This window comes from Sarcophilus harrisii, chromosome 5 (genome assembly GCF_902635505.1).
Source record: "Sarcophilus harrisii chromosome 5, mSarHar1.11, whole genome shotgun sequence".
In the NCBI taxonomy this organism is placed as follows: domain Eukaryota; kingdom Metazoa; phylum Chordata; class Mammalia; order Dasyuromorphia; family Dasyuridae; genus Sarcophilus; species Sarcophilus harrisii.
In genome coordinates, this window is record NC_045430.1 from 58,920,349 (window position 1) to 58,942,793 (window position 22,445).

The following is a 22,445-nucleotide window of genomic DNA, read 5'->3' on the forward strand; positions in this document are numbered from 1 at the left end:
CAGATGGTTGGAATTAATGGGATGAGGAAAGTATAATTAGGGAGAGTTTGTTATTATTAAGGGAAAATTTTAGAAAGATTTTCAATATCATCTTTCTCTAATGCCTTACTAACTAACATTTTTCTTTGTCTTCATCTCTAGTATGCCCACTCCTTAGTTCTTCACCTTAGGCTATCATCTCTGAACTAAGGCTACATCTTTCTCCCTTCTCAACTTTGACCCTTTGGCAGATCAGTTTAATTCTTTGTTATCCTTTCTACAAGAATTCCTTGCCCCCCCTTTCAAATACATATCAACCTCCAATTCTAGATTACTCCTGTCATCCACATCCTATTCATGCTATTAAACAGAGCAAGGCTTAAAAATCATGCTTACTCTCTTTCAAGTCTCTCACAATAACCCTACCTTGAACTTTTTATCTGAGGACTTTTCCAAATATTTTACCAAAAGAAATTAGTCATTTACCAAGAGCTTATTTTCTTCCTGTTCTCATCTCACACCCTGCCCACACCATCCCATAGCTTCTTCTCTTTCTCTCTAGTCTCTGATGATGACATCAGGGCAACTTTTGATCACATCGCCTCCTGTTTCCTCCAGCAAACTGACTTCATAGTCATCCATAATCAGCTCTCTGTAATTTGTCACTGGATCCTTCTCTGCTGTTTACAAATCTACTTATATTTTCCCCATCCTCCAAAAAACAGCCCTCACTTCATCTTATCATTCCTATTAGTTATTTTTTATGTCTCTCCTCCTCTTTTCAATTATACTCCTTGAAAAAGTAAACTATTTTTGGATCTCTATTTTCTTTCCATGACTTGTCTTCTAAACTCTCTAAAATCTGATTTCAGACTTCATCCGCTTCTGACCTCACTGACTTTTCCCAATCTTTATACTTCTTCATTTCTTGTCAGAATTTGACAATGTTGGTTATCTATCCTTTCTGGGTTTTCTCTCTCATCTCTGGGTTTTCATGATGTTCTCTCTCTTCTGAACTTTCCATTACCTTTAGGAAAGTACCACGATCTTCCTAGTGACCCAGATTTTTAGACTCAATATTAACTTAACTCTGCACTTTCACTCACCCCCATATCAGATCTATCAGAAAAATCTGCTATTATTCTACAGTAGACAAAATCATCCATTGTTAATTTCATTTTTACAACATCTCTCGTATTCATTTTCTTTTTTCCATTCGTACAACTACCATCTCAGTTTGCACACTCATCACGTTTCCTCTTGAACTATTAGCTTCTTAAATGTTCTTTCTCAATAGCTTCAAATCTCTCCCTAGGCCATTTAATTCTCTATATTCCTGAAAAAAACGATTTTCCTAAAGTGCATGTGTATGACACATGTGTAAGTTTAATCTGCCTCATAATATTTTCTCTGTCACTTTCTTAAATCTAGAAAAGCAACAACAGCAAAGTAAATCAAGACCTAGAGTGTAATAATTTCCAATGTATAAATACTAAACACTTGACTTTTCTGAGAAATTTTGAACTGGTTTCAGGAAACCCTTGCTTAGCCTCCTGGCACAATCAAGTTTCAGAAAAACTTGTTGGTGTTTCAGGAAAATAAATAATTTAACTTAAGACATGATGAAAGGATAGATTAGAAACCTGGGAGGACTTGTTTGAACTGATTCAGATTATAATGAGCAGAATCAGGAGAAAAATTTATGCAACTTGCTACATAGTTTTAAAGGAAAGTAACTTTGAAAGATCTGTCATGATTCTAGAAGACTAATAATGAAACATGCTCCCCACCCCTAATCAGAGAAGTCAGGGACTAGAGAGGCAGAATGAGACTTTTTTTTAGACACAGCCAAAATGTGAATGTTTCTGGCTTAACTATACTTATTTGGTATCATGACTGGCTTTTTTGTGGGGTGAGGTTAAGAAAGGGAATTAAAGAAGGATAATTAGGTGATTTGTGATAATGATGTTAAAAAAGAAAGAAAAAATCACTAAAATACAAAAAATGCATAGAAGAGGGAAGGAAGTTCAGATGAGGACTGGAAAGAAGGATGCCATTGATTCTTTTGTGTTGGATTTAATGCAGTTTTTAAAAGTGTTATATAATAGGGATTCAGTTTTAATTACAAAAAGAGGGAAAGTAATGAACTATGGAATAAAATGTAATAAAAAAGACTTTTACAAGTAGATATTTTTTTATTTTTGCTGAAGTATAATATTCACCATAGTGGTGATTCATGTACTTCATAATCTTTTAAAGATTCACATCATAAAAGTCATGAAAAAGTGAAACTTATATTTGAAGGTTTATCTAAGGTGTCCATGCAAAGTTTGAAGGGAAGAAAAATTCCCTATAGATGGTGAGATTCTTTAGATGACCCTGTTTGCAGCTGACATTTGTATTGATTATATAGATCCCTGGCACAAAACACTGCTTGTGTAATGAGATTCTTAGTCAGTTAGAAGTGATCAGCCTAGCCATTCACACAGGAAAGGTCAAGGGGATGAAGAATATTTATTGTCCAGATGATGTCAATCATTTGGATGGACATCTCATTAAGAACATCAGTACAGGCAAAACAAATAGACTATGAGATTGGTTTAGGAGAAAAAGAGTCTAATTCTTCAAAATTGTCAGTTCTCCCTGGAACTGAAATGGGTTCAGACTCTATGTGTGGTTCCAGAGCAAAAGGATCCCTGAATGGAGAAAAATAATAGAAAGTTCCCTAGTTCCCTGAGTCCAATACAATTCCTTAATTTTTAGATTGTCAACCTTGCCTCAGTTTTTTTCCTCACAGTATCGGATTTCTTAAATCATATTCTTTTCATTCCATAAAGATCATATGCATTAAATTAAACTAATGTTTCTTTTTGACATAGACTTAACCTTGAACTCCAAACCAAAGCATAACATGATAGGGACAAACAATATGGCCATCCTCTGGGTTTAGGGCATATAACATACTGACTATTCTCCTGAATGTTTCTTCTGCACTCCAGTCCCATCCTATCAGCTGCTTACTAGATATCTTCACTTGAATATTCCATAAGCAGCTCAAAATTAACATGTCCCAAATGTAACTCATTATTGTTTGCTCCCAAACCCAAAGTGCTTCATACTTGGGCACTATCACTCTTTCTACCTAGTTTCATGAAATCAATTATCATTGAACTGATTCTTCTGTTTACTCCAGATAGATAGTCACTCAAAGTGCCAAGTCTTGAGGATCCTGCCTCCAGGACATCACTCATGTCTATCACTTTTCCACTCTACAAAACCTCTTCCTTAGTTAAGGCCCTTATCATTTCTTACTAGACTATTGCAATAGTCTCTTAATTGATCTCCTTTTCCAAACCTCTTCTTTCTCATATCTTCAGTGACTTTCTTCTAGGATAAAATCAATTTAATATCTATATAGAGGATCAATTAGAGAAAGAGTAAACAGAATTTACCTATCGATAACTCAGAATGACAAACTCAAGATATTCAAGCCTATCAGGTATATGGATTTAACTCAGGATCCAATAAAATCTGGAGCATTTTGCATGATGCTCTCCCAATTAGCGGAGAGAATGCCAATAAGCCCTACCATTGCTGTGTGAGGGTCAGAGGTGTCCCAAGAATTTTGAAGAGGAGAGACATTCCATTTTTCTAAGTACACTCATGATTTCAGACCCTCTTTTTATTTATTTTTAAAAATAGTTTTTTATTTTAAAAATACATCCAGAGAATAACATTCAACATTCACCCTTGCAAAATCTTGTGTTCCAAATTTTTCTTGTCCCCTTCTCCATATCCCTCTCCCCTAGATAACATGTAATCCAATATAGGTTAAACATGTATAATTCAGACTCTCTTTAGAAACAACTCTAGGAAAGAGAAAGAGAAAGACTCTCTTGCAGATATGTAGGGAAAACTGTCTATTCAGAATGCCCCTGATTTCCACCTTGTTTCCCTAGAGATTTTAGGGAATTTTTACTTGAGTTATATAAGAACCTCTCTTTTGGCTAAGGAAGATCTTATCTTACTCATCTAAATACTTCACTCTTTTGTGTATTTTCTGGAATATTTTAATATGTATAACATTTCTTTTTTATTTCTTTTTTTATTTTATTTATTTTTATTTTTAAAGCTTTTTATTTTCAAAATGTATGTATAATTTTTCAACATTGATCCTTGCATAGCCTTGTGTTTCAGATTTTCCCCTCCTTCCCCCCACCCCCTCCCCTAGATGGAAAGCAATCCAATATATGTTAATATGTATAACATTTCAAGGTAAGTCAAGTCCACAAACATTTATTTAGAGCCAATTATGAAGCAAGCACTGTACTAAGTTCTGGGAATACAAAAAACAGCAAAAATAATCCCTTCAAGTAGTTCACAATAAAATGGGGGAGACAATAGGGAAACAATTTCATATGAAAATAAACAAATCTATAGATAGATTGATAGGTAATCATTTGGTGATCATCTCAGAGGGAAGAAAAGGCTTCTTGCAGGCAGGATGCAGCTGAGACTTGAGGGAAGTCAGGGAACCAGGAGGCAGAGATGCAGAGGGAGAGAATTTCAGGAATGTGAGAGAGCAAGTGAAAATGTTGAGAGCTGAGGATATTGTGGAGAAGACATAGCAAGGGAGCCAGTGTCGTGGAATCATAGAATATGTGGCAGAGGGAAAGGTTAGAGGAAAGAAGGTGTAATAAGACTGGGAAGGTAGAAAGGACTAAGGTAAGAAGGGAATCAAAAGCTAATCAGGGTTTTTACACTTGGTTCTGGAAGCAGTAGGGACCACTAGAGTTTATTGAATAGGAAGGTGCCATGGTCAGATGGTGCTTTTAGGAGGGTCACTTTCAAAGCTGAGTGGAGGATAGACACTTTGTGGCAGGCAAAGACCAAGCAGCAGCTATTGCAATAGTCCAGTCACGGGATGCTGAGCACCTGCATAGGATGATGGCAATATCAAAGCAGAGAAGAACATGATGTTGCAATTTTGGCAGAATTTGGCAAAAGACTGGAAATGGTAGATTAGAGAGTGTGAGATTGTGAGACTTTTTGTAGTAAATAGAGTACTGGATTGAGAGTCACAAAGTCTGATTCAGTGCCATGCTTTCCACAGAGCTTGTACAAAACAGGGGCAAAATGGGAGTCTACATGTTCTATATCCCCTAGCTTGTGCCCAGTCAAGTATATGGATGATTCAGGAAGCCTAAGTGGAATACCAGATAGCTCTGTAGTGCAGTGGATAGGATGAGTGCCAGGTCTGAGGTCAGAAAGACTTGTTTGCAAATCTTGTTTCAAACACTCAATTAGCTGTGTGACTAATTGTAAAAGTTATTGACCCATTGTTTGCCTTAGTTTTCCCATCTGTAAAATGGGGATAATAATAGCAACTACTTTCCAGGGTTACTTGAGTATCAAATTCAAAAATTGCTTAGTACTGTATCTGACAAAGCTATATTATTATTATTTCCACTATAAACATATAACATTGTTGCTTTTAGCACAATCACTTCAATAAGAGGAGTATCTTTCAACATTGGAGCCTGTTGCTTAGGCAACTGTTATTAGACTGCCTCTTGATCCAAGCTTAGTCTACCTGCAGTCTCTCTGCACCTCTGACTAGCCTCAGGCAAATTTGCAAAGCAAGTGGATGACATCTATATGGGCAACAAAAATACCTTTACACAAACAATATGCAATTTCTTCCATAATCTCTCAGCAATTCTTTGATTTATAGTTTCTCAGTTACTTTCTTCAAAACTCTGAAAACATTAACAACACTCCCATCTTCTGACAGCAATGGTGCCTTCAAGCTTTTTTTCCAAATAGCTCCTTTCAATACATCGTCTAAGGGGCAGTTTTCTACCGTGTCATCAGAACTCTCTCAGGCTGCTTTTTGAACTCAAATATCTTTTTATTTCAATAGCAAAACAAGTCCATTTATGAAAGTGGCGATGTGTTACACTAAAAATCTCCTCCCCTGGATGTTAACCTTGTAGTCTTTTGTATGTGTTTTTTAATTTAATTGTGTACGTCACATCCTGTCCACCTCTCCAACATTTAGAGTGTAAATTCCTTGAGACTAAGAAATGTTTTATTCTTTCTATCTCTAGAACTTAGCACAGCACAAACAATAAGCCCAAAATGGTGTTTAATTTTGTTCTCTCTTGAGAATTAGCTTGCATATTTGGAGAGGCTCATTGCCAGAAGTTTGACCATCAGGTGATGGATTCTTTTCTCTGTTTTCTTTTGTTGGTTTAGGTTTTTTTCCTTGTTTGTTTTTTATTCTAATACTTCATGAAACCATCTACTATAGTTTTGCTCTGCATCAGGTAGGGAGTGTTTACAATGATGAAACCAGAATTTCTTTCTTTAGGAATTAAGATGATGGGGTTGAAGCACTGGCTGAGACCTACCCAGGACTTACAGAAAATAATGTTTCCCATTCATCCTAAATATGCTTATGTTCAGCTCCAGGTTGTGAGAAAGAAAGATGAACATTCTAGATGCTGGCAGTTCACTCTCTGGATTGCACTTCTTTCCTAGATCGAACAAAACAAATCCTGCTAGACTCAGTGCCAGCTGTTTAATTTGATAAATATTCTTGAGGATGTGGGAGGCAGAGCAGGTGTTAAGAACCTTTGGAGGAGTCCCAGAAAGTAAATATTCAAAGGTATGTTTGTTTTGCACCTCCACCCATTGGGGACATTGTAAGGATGGACATTAAAGGAGAGAGATAGGGAGGAAATTCCTGTATGAGAACTGTTCATTTCTATCCTGCTCCTGTATAGGGGGAAGAGGAAGAGAAGGAAGAGGAGGAGGAGGAGGAAGAGGAGGAGGAAAAGAAAAGGAGCAAAGGAAATGAACTTTACCTTGAAGGATCAGATAGCCCAAATTTATAATCTATATTGGAAGAATAAGAATAAGAATCCCATATAGATTATAAATTTGGGCTATCTGACCCTTCAAGGTAAAGTATTAGGAAAGTATCCCAAAGTTCATTTCCTTTACTCCTTTCCCTTTATTGGTGCCTCTTTACTCTGTACTTTTTATGTCTAGATCCTTACCTTGCTGTCTCACTCCTCTAGATTGCTCCTCCCTACTATTGTTCAGCATGATGACCTACTCTCCCTAGCCAGCACTCCTGACCCCAGACATTTCATGGAATCATAAGATTACAGACTGACATGATAGAAGGAATCATATGTGAAAGGAATCTTCAAGGACATCTAGTCCAACCCTTTAAGTGAACTTGTCCCAAGTCACAAAAGGTAACTGGGAAAGGTAAAATTCGAATCCACATCATCCAACTCCAAATCCAGGACCTTTTCTCTTATATTCCATCAAACTTGCCTTCTCTGTGTACCATCTTCCCTCGGATAAACTTGTCCATACCCCTGTATTAGCAAATACTTGCTACTAACATTTTGGCATAGTTCAGTTTGTATTTTAAATGAATTTTATTGAGACACAACTTCTTCACCCAACAAAGGGCTTTATCATAGTGGGAAACTTCAGACATCCAGCCTGCAGAAGTCAACAGATCATCTGCTTCACAATCTTCCCGAGGCTGGCTAAAAGTGCAGAGGAAATCCCTGCAGGTAGACTAGGCTTAGGTCAAGAGAAGCACTAATAACAGTTGTCTAAGCAGCAGGCATCAATGTTGAACCGTGCATTTCTCTCATTGAAGTTCTTATGCCAGCAGCAAAGGAGGTTGCATGTGGATGTCTGATTCATTTAAATATTTGATTGGGGATGAGCCAGTGAATATAGGAATTAGAGGTTCCAATCCTGGACCTGTCTCTTACCAGCAGCCATGCAATTGAACTTCTCTGGATCTCAGTTTCCTATATTACATGTGACATTTTTACTTTTCATGAATGACTTGTTTACACAATGGGGGAGAAGCTCAAAAGTTTTATTTTTTATTATAGCTTTTTATTTACAAGATTTATGCTTGGGTAATTTTTCAGCATCAACAATTGCAAAACCTTTTGTTCCACTTTTTCCCCTCCTTCCCCCCACCCCCTCCCCGAGATGGCGAGTAGACATGTAAAATATGTTAAAGTATAAGTTAAATACAATATATGTATACATGTCCTAACAGTTATTTTGCTGCACAAGAAGAATTGGACTTTGAAATAATGTACAACCAACCTGTGAGAAATAAAAAATGCAGGCGGGCAAAATTAGAGGGAGTAGAAATGCTATGTTGTGGTTCACACTCATTTCCCAGAGTTCTTTCTCTGAGTGTACTGGTTCAATTCATTACTGCTCTATTGGAACTGATTTGGTTTATCTCATTGTTGAAGAGGGTCACATCCATCACAATTGATGATCATGTAGCTTGTTGTTGCTGTGTACAATAATCTCCTGGTCCCGCTCATTTCACTCAGCATCAGTTCCTATAAGTCTCTCCAAGCCTTTTTGAAATCATCCTGCTGGTCATTTCTTACAGAACAATAATATTCCATAACATTCATATACCACAATTTATTCAGCCATTCTCCAATTGATGGGCATCCACTCAGTTTCCAGTTTCTGGCCACTACAAAGAGGGCTGCCACAAACATTCTTGCACATACAGGTCCCTTTTCCTTCTTTAAGATCTCTTTGAGATATAAGCAGAGTAGTAACACTGCTAAATCAAAGGGTACAGTTTGATAACTTTCTGAGCATAGTCCTGGACAGTTTAAAGGGGAACACTGTCCTCTAAATTAGGTTGATAATCAGACAAAACAAGGGACACTTGACTGATGAAACTGGAAGCTATAGGATCATTTCTTTTTCCATAATTTGACCTAATTGGAATAATGATCAGACTTGTAAAATCTCTGATAATATCAGATTAAAAGATATATCTCTTGAGTTCATCTTTGATTAATTAGAAAGAAGAATCCATAGAGCAGGGGTTCCTAATCTCATTTGTGTCATGAATCCTTTTGGCAGAGATGTATTGTTTATTATACACCTTCATAATCGAAAGAAATGCTAAATTTCATTTATAGATTAGTAAAAACAAAGATGAAATTTTTATTCCTTTCCAAGTAAAAGTTAAGAACCTTTGCCTTGTAGAAGTGTTCAGAGAGGCCTTGGATGGTTTGGGGAAAATGATTTACAAAATTAAATGAATATTGTTCTGTTTGATGAAGCAAACTGTCAACTGAACTATTACTCAAGTTTTGAATCCTTGCTCAACCTTGGCTGTGAAATTTTCTTTGTTCAGGAATACTTCAAAATGACTTGGTAGAAAGATTTCCAAGAGTATGAGGTGACTGCCAGTTTGTACTTTTCTGAAAGCAAACACATGACTAGATTAAGCTTTATTAATACAATTGTTTCTGATAGGTTTATACCCCAAATTCAAGAGTACAATGTTTTCTCTTTCACACAGGTAGGGGCAAAGTCTCTAAAATGCCCCCTGTCTATTCCAGTTATCATTCTCTCTCTCTCTCTCTCTCTCTCTCTCTCTCTCTCTCTCTCTCTCTCTCTCTCTCTCTGGTTCTCCCTTCCTTTGTCCCAAGACAACAACAATAATTTCATAGAGAAACACCATTTATTCTCCATCATCACTCAAGTAAGAGAGTAGGTTGAAAAAGGTAAAGATCTGCAGTACTCAGTCAATTTGTCAACAACATGGGGTGAGTATCAGATATGTCCAGAATCCTGAATTTAGGTGCATGGGTCAATTCAAAGGCAGAAGACCCAATCCCTAGAGAAGTGCAAATTCTGAAGGGGGAGACTAAAAACTTAAACATGGTTGAGAAGATTATTATGTTACCAAAATTTATGGTAATTTACAATTTCTCATTATGCACAGGTGTTAACATGTTGAAGTCCTGAGGGGTGCTGAAGGGAGTCAGTTCTCCCAGCTTAATTTTTAGTGTGACTTCTTATACTTTGAATTCACCAAAACTACATATCAAGGTTTGATTTTTTGTTGTTGTTGTTGCTGATAACTTAGACTTAAGAAAATCATGAAGAAAATTAAGATTAAATTTAAAAGTATGTCTTTGTTTTTGAGAAATTTAGTTGTTAAATAGTTAACCACATACTGCTGATGGCTCCTTGGAGAAAATGACATTTTGAGCAGGGATTTGGTACTGGGAGACTACTGGGTTTGGTTAGAAAGGAATGCAGATATAAACTGTCCTGATGGTGGTGAGGAAGGAGGTCATTTCTTTCTTATATTTTAAGTAAGTAGCACAATGTTTCCTGTGCTCCCACCTGACACCAGTTACACTTTAGTATATATGCAAATCCAGGGCCTAAGAATATTATGGAATCAGAGCTAATAGAGCTGGAAAAGCTCAGGAGTCTTGTAGTTCAGTACTTCATTTCACAGATAAGGAAGCTTTGACCCAAAGAATGGAAGTGACACAAGTCACACAAGTTGGTTGTAGCAAAGACAGGGCTACAGACTCACAGAATCTTTAGGGTAGAAGGAATTTTGGGTAGTGGAGAAACCTTAGAAGTCATCTGTTTCAGCCCCCTCATTTTATTTGTTTGTTTAGTTTTTTAATTAAAGCTTTTTAATTTTATATATATATATATGTACATATATATATATGGATAATTTTCAACATTCAACCTTATAAAATCTTGTGTTCTAAATTTTTTCTCTCCCTTCCTCCTACCCTTCCCCTAGATGGAAAATAATTCAATATATGTTAAACATGTGCAATTCTTCTATACATATTTCCACAAATATCATGTTGCACAAGAAAAATCAGATTTAAAAGGAAAAAAATGAGAAAGAAAACAAAATGCAAGCAAACAACAACAAAAAGAGTGAAAATACTATGTTGTGATCCTCACTCAGTTCCCACAGTCCTCTGGGTGCAGGAGGCTCTCTTCATCATAAAACCATTGGAACTATCTTGAATTATCTCATTGTTGAAGAGAGCCACGTCCGTCAGAATTGATCACTGTATAATCTTTTTTTTATTATTAAAGGTTTTTATTTACAAAATATATATTTTATATGGGTAACTTTTCAACAATGACCCTTGCAAAAGCTTCTGTTCCCCTCCCTTTTCCCCTCCTTCCCTCCACTTCCTCCCATAGGTAGTCCAATACATGTTAAATATGTTAAAATATATGTTAAATTCAATTTATGTATACATAGTTATACAGTTATCTTGCTATGCAAGAAAAATCAGATCTAGAAAAAAAGAAAAAAAAACCTGAGAAGGGAAAAAAATGCAATCACACAATAACACAAAGAGTGGAAATACTATGTTGTGATCCACACTCATTTCCCATAATTCTTTCTCTGGGTGTAGCTGATTTTCTTTGAATCATCTCATTGTTGAAGGGAGTCAGATCATTGTATAATCTTGATGTTGCTGTGTATAATGATCTCCTGGTTCTGCTCATGTCACTTAGCATCAGTTGATGTAAGTCTCTCCAAGTCTCTCTGAAATAATCTTGCTGGTTATTTCTTACAGAACAATAATATTCCATAACATTCGTATACCATCACTTATTCATCCATTCTCTAACTGATGGGCATCCACTCAGTTTCCAGTTCCTTGCCACTACAAAAAGGGCTGCCACAAACATTTTTGCACATGTGAGTTCCTTTTCCTCCTTTATGATCTCTTTGGGATACCCCTCATTTTACAGAGGGGGAAAGAATGATTTGTTAAGTTAAGTGGTTTGCTCGAAGGACTAACAATTGTGTCAAAAATGAGATTGGAATTCAGGTCCAAGAGTAAGTGCTCTTTCCATGCTTTAAAACTCTGCTTCCCTGTGACTAGAAGTCGGATAATCCAACCCATATCTTAACAGAAACCTTTCCTTTCAGTATCACAGGCAAGTGGTTGAGTAGCTTCCAATGTTTAAATTGAGGAAAACCCTTTCCATTTTCAGACAATTTTTCCTTATATGGAGCCCAAACTTTCCTACAACCCTTTTATTGAACCTCTTTCCACCATACAGCAGCTAGTTCTTCGCAAAGGAGCCCTGCTAAGGGCTTCTTGAACTTTTGCCACTCTTGACCCCTTTTTGCTCAAGAAAGTTTTATGCGACCCCAGGTATATAGGTATATAAAATAAGTATACAAAACAAACATTTACAGATTAAAAATTCCCAATTTTGGAACCCCCACATTCAGTTAGGAGACTCACAATTTAAGAATCTTTTTTTTTAGTGTATAGACCTCTGGGCCAATGCACTGGTTTGGTTAGAAGGGAATATAAGTGTGTTCTGCCTTGGAGGTAGTTGAAGGAGGGGTAGTAAAACAGGTCATTATCTCTTATGTTTTAAATAAGCACTAGGAGTCCCCAAGACCTAAGTTCCAATTTGACCTGATTCACTAATTGTATAACCCTAGGCAAATCATTTAACCTGTGTCTGACTCAAGTTTGCTCAATTTAAAAATGGGGATAATAATAGCATCTACTCTCTGAATTATTGTGAGGACCAAATGAGAGCCCTCAGTAAGATGCTTGGCACATAGTAGGTGTTTAATAAATGCTTCCCTCCCCCTCCCTTTTCTTTTCCATTAACATTCTCTTTTCTTTTAAGGGTATTTTTGACCAATTGGGCAACACGTATACGGGAGCACCCCTCTAATGACATTCCGCGGAGAGATTACTGATCTCCATTGGCCCGGAAGTTCCTTCCCCGTCGCACTTAAGAAAGTCAGATTCAGAACAAATAAAGTATTTAGAAGTAAGCACTGTAACTCTTATATTTGAGGAACAATCTGCCTCCAACACCAGGCCACAAACGGCCCAGTCTAGATCCGCCGGGACAAGAGCTCAGAGACACACAGCTGCTTCTCCTCCCTCGTTCACTTCAGCACTGGTCGTCAAGTAGAGGGGGGACCTGGAAACTCAGGGACCAGGGAGGCAAAACCTGTGAGGTAGGCAAGGGCAGCGTCAGCCCCGCCTCCCTGAGTCCGGAGCTACCCCGTTCCTCTCCCCCACCCCCTTCCCCGAGCCTCTAATGTCTTGCCGCCCGATCTTTCAACTTTGGATCCTGGTCCCGCGGTGTTTGGAGGCGCTTAGAAAGTCTACAGCGAGCCCCGGGGGTTCGCACACACGAGGGCAACTAGTTTATTATCCCAAGCCAGGCTGCTTTGCCCTGTCCCGCTTCCTACTTTGCAGGGGCTGGGCAGTTCTAGGGAGCGGAGCAGGACTGGGACCGAGCACATGGAGAGAGCAATGCCGCGCCGCTGAACAACTGTCAGAGGAGCCCGGAGGAGGAGCTGGGAGTGGGGGGGAGTCTACAGGTAAGATCTACCGGAATTTGACCCCGAGGAACTGTAGCCTGCGGAGGGGCCTCTCTCTCACAGCCTGCAGCTAGACCATCTGCTTCCTGCCGCTCTGACTTTCAAAAGTGGCGTGTGGAATGACACTTCATATGACCGAGGGGGAGGGAAGAAAGATAAAGAGGAGGGAGAAGAGAGAATGGGTATATGGACCGTCTTGCCTTTTGAGTAGGTGGTCTGGTCAGATAGATAGCCCTGGGGCCGGGATCCCAGAGTTCCCTAAGACTGACTTGGTTTGCGACCTTGCTCAGTAGAGTCCTTTCTGGTCTTTTCATCTTGGGGACTTTAGAAGGTTGCTTCAGGGAAAAGAGAATATGTTCTGATGGTGTAATTGGTGTTAAACTCAAAGTCAGACTCAAGGGATGGGGAAATGAGACACTGATTAGGTGTCTTGCATAGTGTTGTGCTAGCCACTGGGGAAATTTAGGCAAGATACAACCATATGTCCACAAAGACATAAAAACCTAGGAGAAACCAGGTCAGAGGTTCTCTCTGAAGGTTCCTAATGTGAAATCTTTTGTGCCTGCAACTGTTTCTTTGATGTGTACGTGTTTTCCTTGCTTTATATCAGTCAGTTTTGTAAATAGGAGAAGCTTAATAAATGCTTATTGGGTTCAAGTATTCCTGATGTTATCTTCAGGCAAAATGACTAAAATAAAAGACAGAGACAGAGACAGAGAAAATAAAGGAAGGAAGGAAGAAAAAAAGAAAAAAGATGGAAAAAAAATCATCACAGCATCTCCTAGAATAGTATGAGAGAGGAAACCAATAGTTACTGACTTTCCACTTCCTCTGGAGGCCCCCAGTATGAGTATATTTTGTGGTCTGGCCTTGTAAGTTTTTAGCCATGTTGATAAAGACAAAGGGAAATTTGGACCCCTAAAATGATGGTAAATGTGGAATCAGTTCAGGTCTTTAAAAAGAATGGTACTTCAAACATATTAACCTGTAACGGTGCCCATAAAAATATCTCCCAGAAGGGAACAGCATATTTTCCCAGCATCCTGTGGGGATAACATTACAGTTGCATTCTAGTTTTGTTTTGTTTTGTTTTTTGAAACAGCTCAGATTTCAGGAAAAGAAAATAGGCTTTTAGTGAGGTTTTATAAAAGCAATATCCTTTGGTGTCCACGGGATCTGATTTTTGGCTTGGAAAAATATACTTACTGTAGATAAACTATCTTTTTAGGGTGATACTGGTAGGGAGCTGCAGCTACCTGCCACCTCATGGAAACCCTGTCTGACAATTTGTTCCACTTTCCACACTGTGTAGAATAGTAGACTCTGATTGAAGATCTGCTTTGTTAATTTGGAAAGCTATTGGGGGAAATCTGATTGAGAGGGAGGCTTTCTCCCCTAGAGAGTTGCTAATTGGCACTGTCTCCAAGATCACAATTTTTCTTTAAAGTCATAAAAGTAGTTTTGTTTAGTTGTTTTTGACTCTTCACCATCTCACTTGAGGTATTTTTGACAAAGATACTGGAGTGATCTGTCATTTCCTTCTCTGGCTCATTTTACAGATGAGGAAACAGGGTTTGCCCAAGGTCATACAGCTAGTAAGTGTTTGAAGTTGAATTTGAATTCAGGAAAATGAATTCCTTCTTCCTAACTCCAGGCCCAGTGCTCTATCCATTTTTGCCATCTACCTGTTCCTCAAGGTATAAAATCTTCCCATATAAGAGACTTTATCACCATCTAAACCAATCTCCTCATTTCATATATAAGGAAACTGAGGTCCAGAATCAAGGGTGCTTTACTTCATCATGCAACTAATTATTCTCAGAACCAAACATCCTAATTGCAAAGATTGTGCTTTTCCATTAATCTTAACACATTTACAAAAAATTAGAAACTCGTTGTCTAGAATGTAGAAAGGATTCATATTCTCTTGTATAGGGTGAACCATGACTCAATCATAAAATGTCAGAGTTTGAGGCCCTTCAGAGATGAACCAGTCTTACTAGCATCTTGACAGTAACCTCTTCCTATGACTTTATATACAACAAAGGTCCAGCTTGCCTTTACTTGGAAATCACAAGGGAAGGGAAACCCACTATCTGCTGAGGAATACTAATTGTCAAGCCACAATTTGCCTCTGTGCAGCTTCTAGTTTTAGCATCTGAAGACAAGAACAAATCTAATCCTTCATAGGATCAAGTAGATTTAGACATCTAAATGATTCAGAAGGCAGCTAGCCTAACTGCTTCATTTTACAGATAAGGAAACCAAGGTCCAGAGAGATTAATTGATTTGCCCAGTATCACACAGCTAGTTAAGTATCCAAGGCAGAATTTTAACTCCGGTTTTCTTGATTCCAAGTACAGTGTTCAATCTACTATATCACCTTCCTGCCTTGCATGCAGTAATAAAAAGTGAGGATAGCCAGTATCTGAAGACCATAGAGAAATCCCTGAGCAGTCAAGCTTTGATCATTCAAGATTTTCTCATCCTTATCCTTTCTTTTTTTTTTTTTTTTTCTTTCTGGTCCTTGCTTTCAGGTTGATTCTTCTGTCTTTCTCAGGGGAAAAGATGATCAGGGAACATCAGCACATCAGAGAAAAGGGTCATCAGGACAGTTGATTCCTCACTTTATTCAACCTAGGATATGTGGAAATTCATCAGAAGTGGATGCTTCATGTTGCTTCCAGCTACCCATCAGTCCAATCATCTATGTGACCATGTTCCATTCCCAGTATATGTTTTCATAGACAAATTAGTGCACACATATTAATGCTACTGTCTCTCCCCACCCCCAGTCAGAAATTGGCAAAAGGAAGTGAGGAAACACAGGATATTGTGACATGGCAAGGACTTTTTTTTTTTTTTGAGAGACACTGAAGTATTATGCTATTTTGATAAGAAATAACAATGATATTTTATAGATTCATAGAATAATTGGAGCTGGAAGAAATTCTATAGATACTAATAACACATTTCTGTGGGATTTTAAGATTTACTAAGTGCTTTTCTGACAATCTACAAAAAGTAGATAGATACTTTTAAGTACTTGAAAGTGTCATCTCCCCCATTTTGCAGAGGAGACCACTTGCATGATATGCTTAAGTTTATGTGATTATTTAGTATCAATCACTCAATCTGTAATTTTTAAATACCTACTATGTATCAGGCACTGTGCTAAATGTAGGGGATACAAAAAGAAGCAGAAGAGATAATGAAATGGGAAAGAATACTGGACGTGATAGAACAGATCTGGGTTTAAAGCCTACCGGGTACATTTATTAGTTTTGTGACTATAGGAAAGTTACTTAACTTCTTTATTGTTTATTGTCCTCAATTTAATTCAGCAAAAGCATATATATATATATATATATATATATATATATATACACACACATACTTTTTTTTTTTGTTTGTTTTTTACTGAGGCAATTAGGGTTATATGACTTGCCCACAGTCACACAGCCAGGAAGTGTTAAGTGTCTGTTGCCAGATTTGAACTCAGGTTCTCCTGATTTCAGGACTGGTGCTCTAACCACTGCACCACCTAGCTGCCCCTAAGAAAAATATATTAAAGACTCACTATGTGTAAGGTACTTATTAGAGGATGGGAATACAAAGATAAAAAACAACTAGCCCCTGACCTTAGGAAGTTTTCATTCTATCGGGGCAATAATGCATGTATTCAATGTAAGATAACTTGAGGGAGAAGGGAATGCTAGCTACTGAAAGAATAGACATCCTAGACGGGGACAGCACCTAAGCTAAACTTTGAATCTCTTCCCATCTTGCCTCAGAGTCTCTTTAACCCACCAGTACATTTCTGAAGTTCTCCCAACTTTCTTCCTTTATAACTTGCCTCTGTGTGATGCTTCTATAGAGCTCCTCCACTTGGAATTGACTCTGTGGTCTCAAGGTGGATTGTCTTCCAATTTAGGCAGCTATTATTTCTTATTTATTCAGTTCCCACAGGTATAGAAATCAAGTTCTCCAGTATCACATCATCTCTGTACAGATGTTGGGGCCTGATTATCAGGAGCATAGAAGCAATTTCTATTGCACTAGTTCCCTGTTGGGGAAGCAAAGGGGTCTCAGAAGGGACGAATTCTTTCCTTAAGTTTCTGAGTCAAGTTCTTTACCAAAATTGTCATCTCCTCAATGTATTATCATTTCCCCAAGTCCTGATCTCTCCAGGCAGGATGATGGGGAATTATTTCTGTACCAAATACTTCAAAATTTGTTCCTCTGCATGAATATCTTGCCTAAGCTGCTGAAAACAGAGTGATGAAATTGTCTCAGGGTTTCATAGAAAAAAGATTGTCTGGGGACTGCTTATGGTCAAAGCATTCTTTTTTATGTCTTTCTCTCTTAAGATTTCTACTTTTGCAAAATTTCAGCTAATCTATCTATCCTAGACTTTCCACTTGTGTGAGTTTATCTTAATAGGCTTCTGAATTAATATCTATTTGTTCATTAAACAACCATTCATCAAATATTTATCCAGTGCTTATGGTGGACAAGGCAATTTCCTAGTCTGATAGGGAGATTCCTTCATGGGATCTGGCCCACACTTTGTGACATCCAGGTCTGAGTGAGAGGCACCTGAACATGTTTCCCAGAAATTAAACCTTACAGACTGTATTTTCAAATGGGTCCAGGATCTCATTGATACTCTAGTTTCCTCCAACATTACAGATTATACTCAGTCAAGAGTTAAGCACTTAAGTATGTTCCAGGTACTGTGCTAAGGACAGTAAAGGCAAGTAGAAATTGAAAGACAGTCCCTGCTCTCTAAGGAAAAGCTTACATTTTAAGGGGGGAAGACAGTTCACTCAAGGAAATTAAAGAAGAGGGAAAGGTACTCCTCCAAGGGACATGGTAGAGAAGGCCTTGTGGAGATGTGTCAGCAGGACAACCTACAGAGGGATGAAGACTTCTCATTCTTTCTTAAGCTGTAGGTTTTAAGAGGAAACAACCAATAAAAAGGTAAATCCTCGACAACCAATGTACTTCCAATGTGACAAGTAGTCACATTGCTATGGTGAAGTTCCAGTGACTTTTTTCCATGCCTTCCCCTAAATTTGTCACTGAGGGCCTACTCAATGTGGAGTAGGCTTTTCCTGCTTTCTTTTGACACTATGAGAATATCATTGAACCATTCTTGCTGTTCACCTGGAATTCCTATGGCATAATTTGCTTAGATTTTCTCCAGTTGACAAAAACCTATTTTGCTTCTAGGTCACTGATAAAACATAAAGGGCTGCTATAAATATTTTTGTAAATGTATGTCTTTTTTCTCTTTTATTTCTTGGTTGTGAGTACCATTAAGTCAACGTACATCTGACTTTCAGGGACATGATTCAAAATTGCTTTACAGATGACTAGACCAATTCAAATATATTCAATAGCTATTATCAACATCAATGGCCTGTCTTCCTACAGTCTTTCCAACAATTTGACATTTTCTGACTTTATCTTTATTAATGAGGTGTGAGGTTGAAAAATTATTTTAATTTGAATTCTTTGATTATTAATGACTTGGAGTATTTTGTTTTTAAATATAGCTGTTGATCATTTGGGTTTTTCCTATCGAGAATTATCAGTTCACATTTATTTACTATCTTTTGGAGAATGACTTTGATTCTTCTTTATTTGAATCAGTTCTTATAGATCAGACTTTTATCGGAGAAACTTGATATAGTTTTTTTTCTAAATTTATTGTCACTGATATTTTCTTAGTCACCCTTTTTTAAATAAAGCCTTTTATTTTCAAAGCATTTGCATAGATGGTTTTCAACATTCTCCCTTGTAAAATCTTGTGTTCTAAATTTTTCTCCTCCCTTCCCCCTACTCCCTTCCCTAGATGGCAAGTCCAATATATGTTAAACATGTGTGATTTTTCTATATATATTTCCACAGTTATCATGCTGCATAAGAAAAATCAGATCAAAGAGGGAAAAAATGAGAAAGAAAATAAAATGCAAGCAAACAATAACAAAAAAGTCTTCTATCTGGGTGCAGATGGCTCTCTCCATCATCCCATTGTTGAAAAGAGCCACACCCATCAGAACTGATCATCTTATAATCTTATGTTGTGTATGTACAATGTTCTCTTGGTTCTGCTCACTTCCCTTAGCATCAGTTCATGTAAGTCTTTCCAGGCCTTTCTGAAATCATCCTACTGATCATTTCTTATAGAACAATAATATTCCATAACATTCATATGCCATAACTTATTCAGCCATTCCCCAACTGATTATCTCAGTTTCCAGTTTCTTGTCTCTATAAAAAGGGCTGCTACAAATATTTTTTAAAAATTAAAAAAATTAAAGTCCTAGATGTTTCAGATGCTTTTGGTATCTTCCCCTCATTTAGATAACTTGTATATTAATCCCCCAGGGCTCTCCCAATTGTGTTTTCTTCAACATTAATCTTTTCTACATTTTCTTGATTTTATCCATCGCTATCTTGGTTCTAATAAGTACCATTTCTGAATCTCTAATAAGAACATTCAAGACTGTAGTGTTATGGTAAGATTATGGTGATTTTATCATCCTTAGTAGTAAAAACAATTTATCGTCTTTATTCTTCTATTTTTGTCCTTAAATGTCTCTAGATTTAGTTGGCTCTCTCTAAATTTTCTTTAAACTAGTTTCATCCTTTGATGCTTTTTTTGTTTTATGATATAATTCTCATAATCATTCACTAGTCTTCTTTGCAAAATTTTATAAATGAATTCATACTTCAAATTGGTGATGCCTTTGGTGAACATTTTTCTTCATTTATTAGCTAAAGTTTGATTACTCAAGTGCTTTCTGGGCACCGTTGCTCTTTGTTGTAACCACAGTGGTTTAACTTTTGAATAAAAATGTTATGATTATTGTTCATTTCAATTCTAACATGCTTTCCCCATTTATCATTGCAGATTAGTTATTTAAACTCAGTTATTTCAATTGTATGCCATATTTAGGGGCAGCTAGGTGGTGCAGTGGCTAGAGCACCAGCCCTGCAGTCAGGATGACCTGAGTTCAAATCTGATTTTAGACAGTTAACACTTCCTAACTGTGTGACCTTGGGAAAGTCACTTAACCTCAAGTGCCTCAGCCCAAAAAAAATTGTATGCCATATTTTTATATTCTTTTTTTCATGATTTCATAATATGTGGTTTAAATGATCAAAGCTTAAAAATTATATATCTGAGTTATTATTCTTTTTTGAAAATGAATAGCACCCACAGGGGAGAGACTTTGTAGGAGGGAGGGATATCAGTGACTTCCATGAAAGCCTTACAGAGAGAAAACTCTTTGAATCTGTAGACTTCATACCTCTGCTTTATAGCCTTCCATTGGACAACAGAAGTGAGAAGTGGGTTTAAAACTCATGCTGGAAGTGTTCAGGGTTCTATTTGCCTCCTCCTTTTCCTTCATGTAGCCTCCCTAAGTGTGCATGTTTTTTGATCATTCAGCTTCACTTTATTCTTCCCCTATTCCCCACCTTTGTGACTCTCTTCAGAATAGCTTTTGGGAAAAATCCAGAAATGTAGGGTATTAAGAACAATGGACCAATTATAACTTCTAACAGGAAGTCAATCTCTTATTACCTGGGCCATTGGTTTGTTTTTCATTTTATTTACTTTTGAGATTACACATCACTGACCTTGAGGATTTCTAGCCCTCAGAATCCTCAATGATAAAGTCTTGTTTTGATTACTAAAGCAGTCTAGAGCACTCCCATTTTGAAAGAAGACATATAGCTACTATGCTCCCTAGTTCCACAAATACAAATATTGAACTTCTGGGACTTTTCCTTTGTACTTGTCACCCAAGATATTAATTTTTACCTTATATACTGTATAAATGGTTACCTTTATCTGTCTGGGAAGTTAGACAGCAGTCTCCATATTTTCTAATTATTTGTTAGTATCTCTGCCTTAGATTATAGACTCACAGAGGTCAGAGATAGTTTATTTGTTGATCAATAAGTAAATACTTATTGAGTTTATATGCTTTTAAGCACAGTGGAGATTACAAAGCCTGGAGAAGAGAGAAGATGATAAAATCCCTATCTTAAAAGAGCTTAAAGATTTTTAGTGAAAGAGATAAAATATATGTATTCAAAGTTAAAATACTATAAGGGAGTTCTAGAAGCAGCAAATGATGCCTGGAGAAGGGAGATATGGCTGAAAGAACATAAAGGTCTCACTATTGGACATGAACTGAATTGTCCAACATGACTCAGTTCTGAAGGGACAGAATCCAGGAAGTGTGTGGAATGCCTTCTTTCCTCTTTTCCTGAATTCCTCCTCATCCTTTAAAATACAACTTAAGAGCTACTTAATCCAGGGGATTTCTCTGTTACCTAGTAAATATTTTTTAACTTCTCATATATTATTGTTTATTATCATCTGCATATATATATATAAATTTCCTATAATATTGTAGGTTTTGTACAAGGGCCTTTAGTTAAACTTTAAAAGCCACTGACATGACTGTAGCAGCTCTCATCACAAATAACAGGTTAGAAAAAGTTTGTTGAATTGAATCAAGAAGGTAAGATGACTAAAGATATGGAAGATCACATTCATAAACTATATTTATGTTATAGACTCCACCCCTTGCAGTGAGCAGTAATACTATTAATAACTCACTTTTATAGTTCTCGTTGTACAAGTTCCCCCCAAAGAAGTCATATAAGATAGGTAGTAGAAGTAATTGTATTCCCATTTCACAGATAAAAAAAGAGAGTCAGAACAGTTAAATAATTTGTCCAAAGTCACATAGCTAGTGGTGTGCTACTACTTGAGATTCTGAACCAGGCAGATGAGCCTGGAGGAGACAGTTCAGGTGGGGAAATCTGTTTCTGTGACTTAACTCTATAAGTCCCTCAGATAAATGTTTTTATTTATTTGTTTGTTTTTTACTTATAGGCCCAATTTTGCCAATAAGACATTATTTCTTCTTAAAAAAACAAAATAATACAACTTCTTCCCCACCCCAACACACAGACACTCACTTATACATACAAGAACCCTCCCCCCAGAGCACAAAAGTTATTCATATTTTTAATCCACTTTTATAACTCCCTTAGGGGGTGATTAAAGAAACCATCATATTTCCTTTATCTGTGTTAAAAAAAAAACCCCAAACTGAAGCCTCAAAACTTATCTTTAAAAAAATCAGAATTCTGTTTGATTTAGAAATGTCTTTGGTTGCTGATTGGTGACTTTTGCCAT

The 22,445-nt window shown here is 37.1% G+C and overlaps 1 protein-coding gene across 3 annotated transcripts in view; it reads left to right on the forward strand.

Moving 5' to 3' along the window:
* Positions 1-22,445, forward strand: part of CRACR2A (calcium release activated channel regulator 2A) — a 301,039-nt gene that overhangs the window by 62,569 nt on the left and 216,025 nt on the right. For 2 of the 3 annotated variants that reach the window (XM_031939181.1, XM_012550790.3), the window contains exon 1: positions 12,525-13,216. The exons of the other annotated variant lie outside the window; for it this stretch is intronic. The gene's annotated coding sequence lies outside the window, so the exon portion shown is untranslated. Of the gene's footprint in view, positions 1-12,524; positions 13,217-22,445 lie in introns of those variants that run through there. 3 annotated transcript variants of the gene reach the window in all.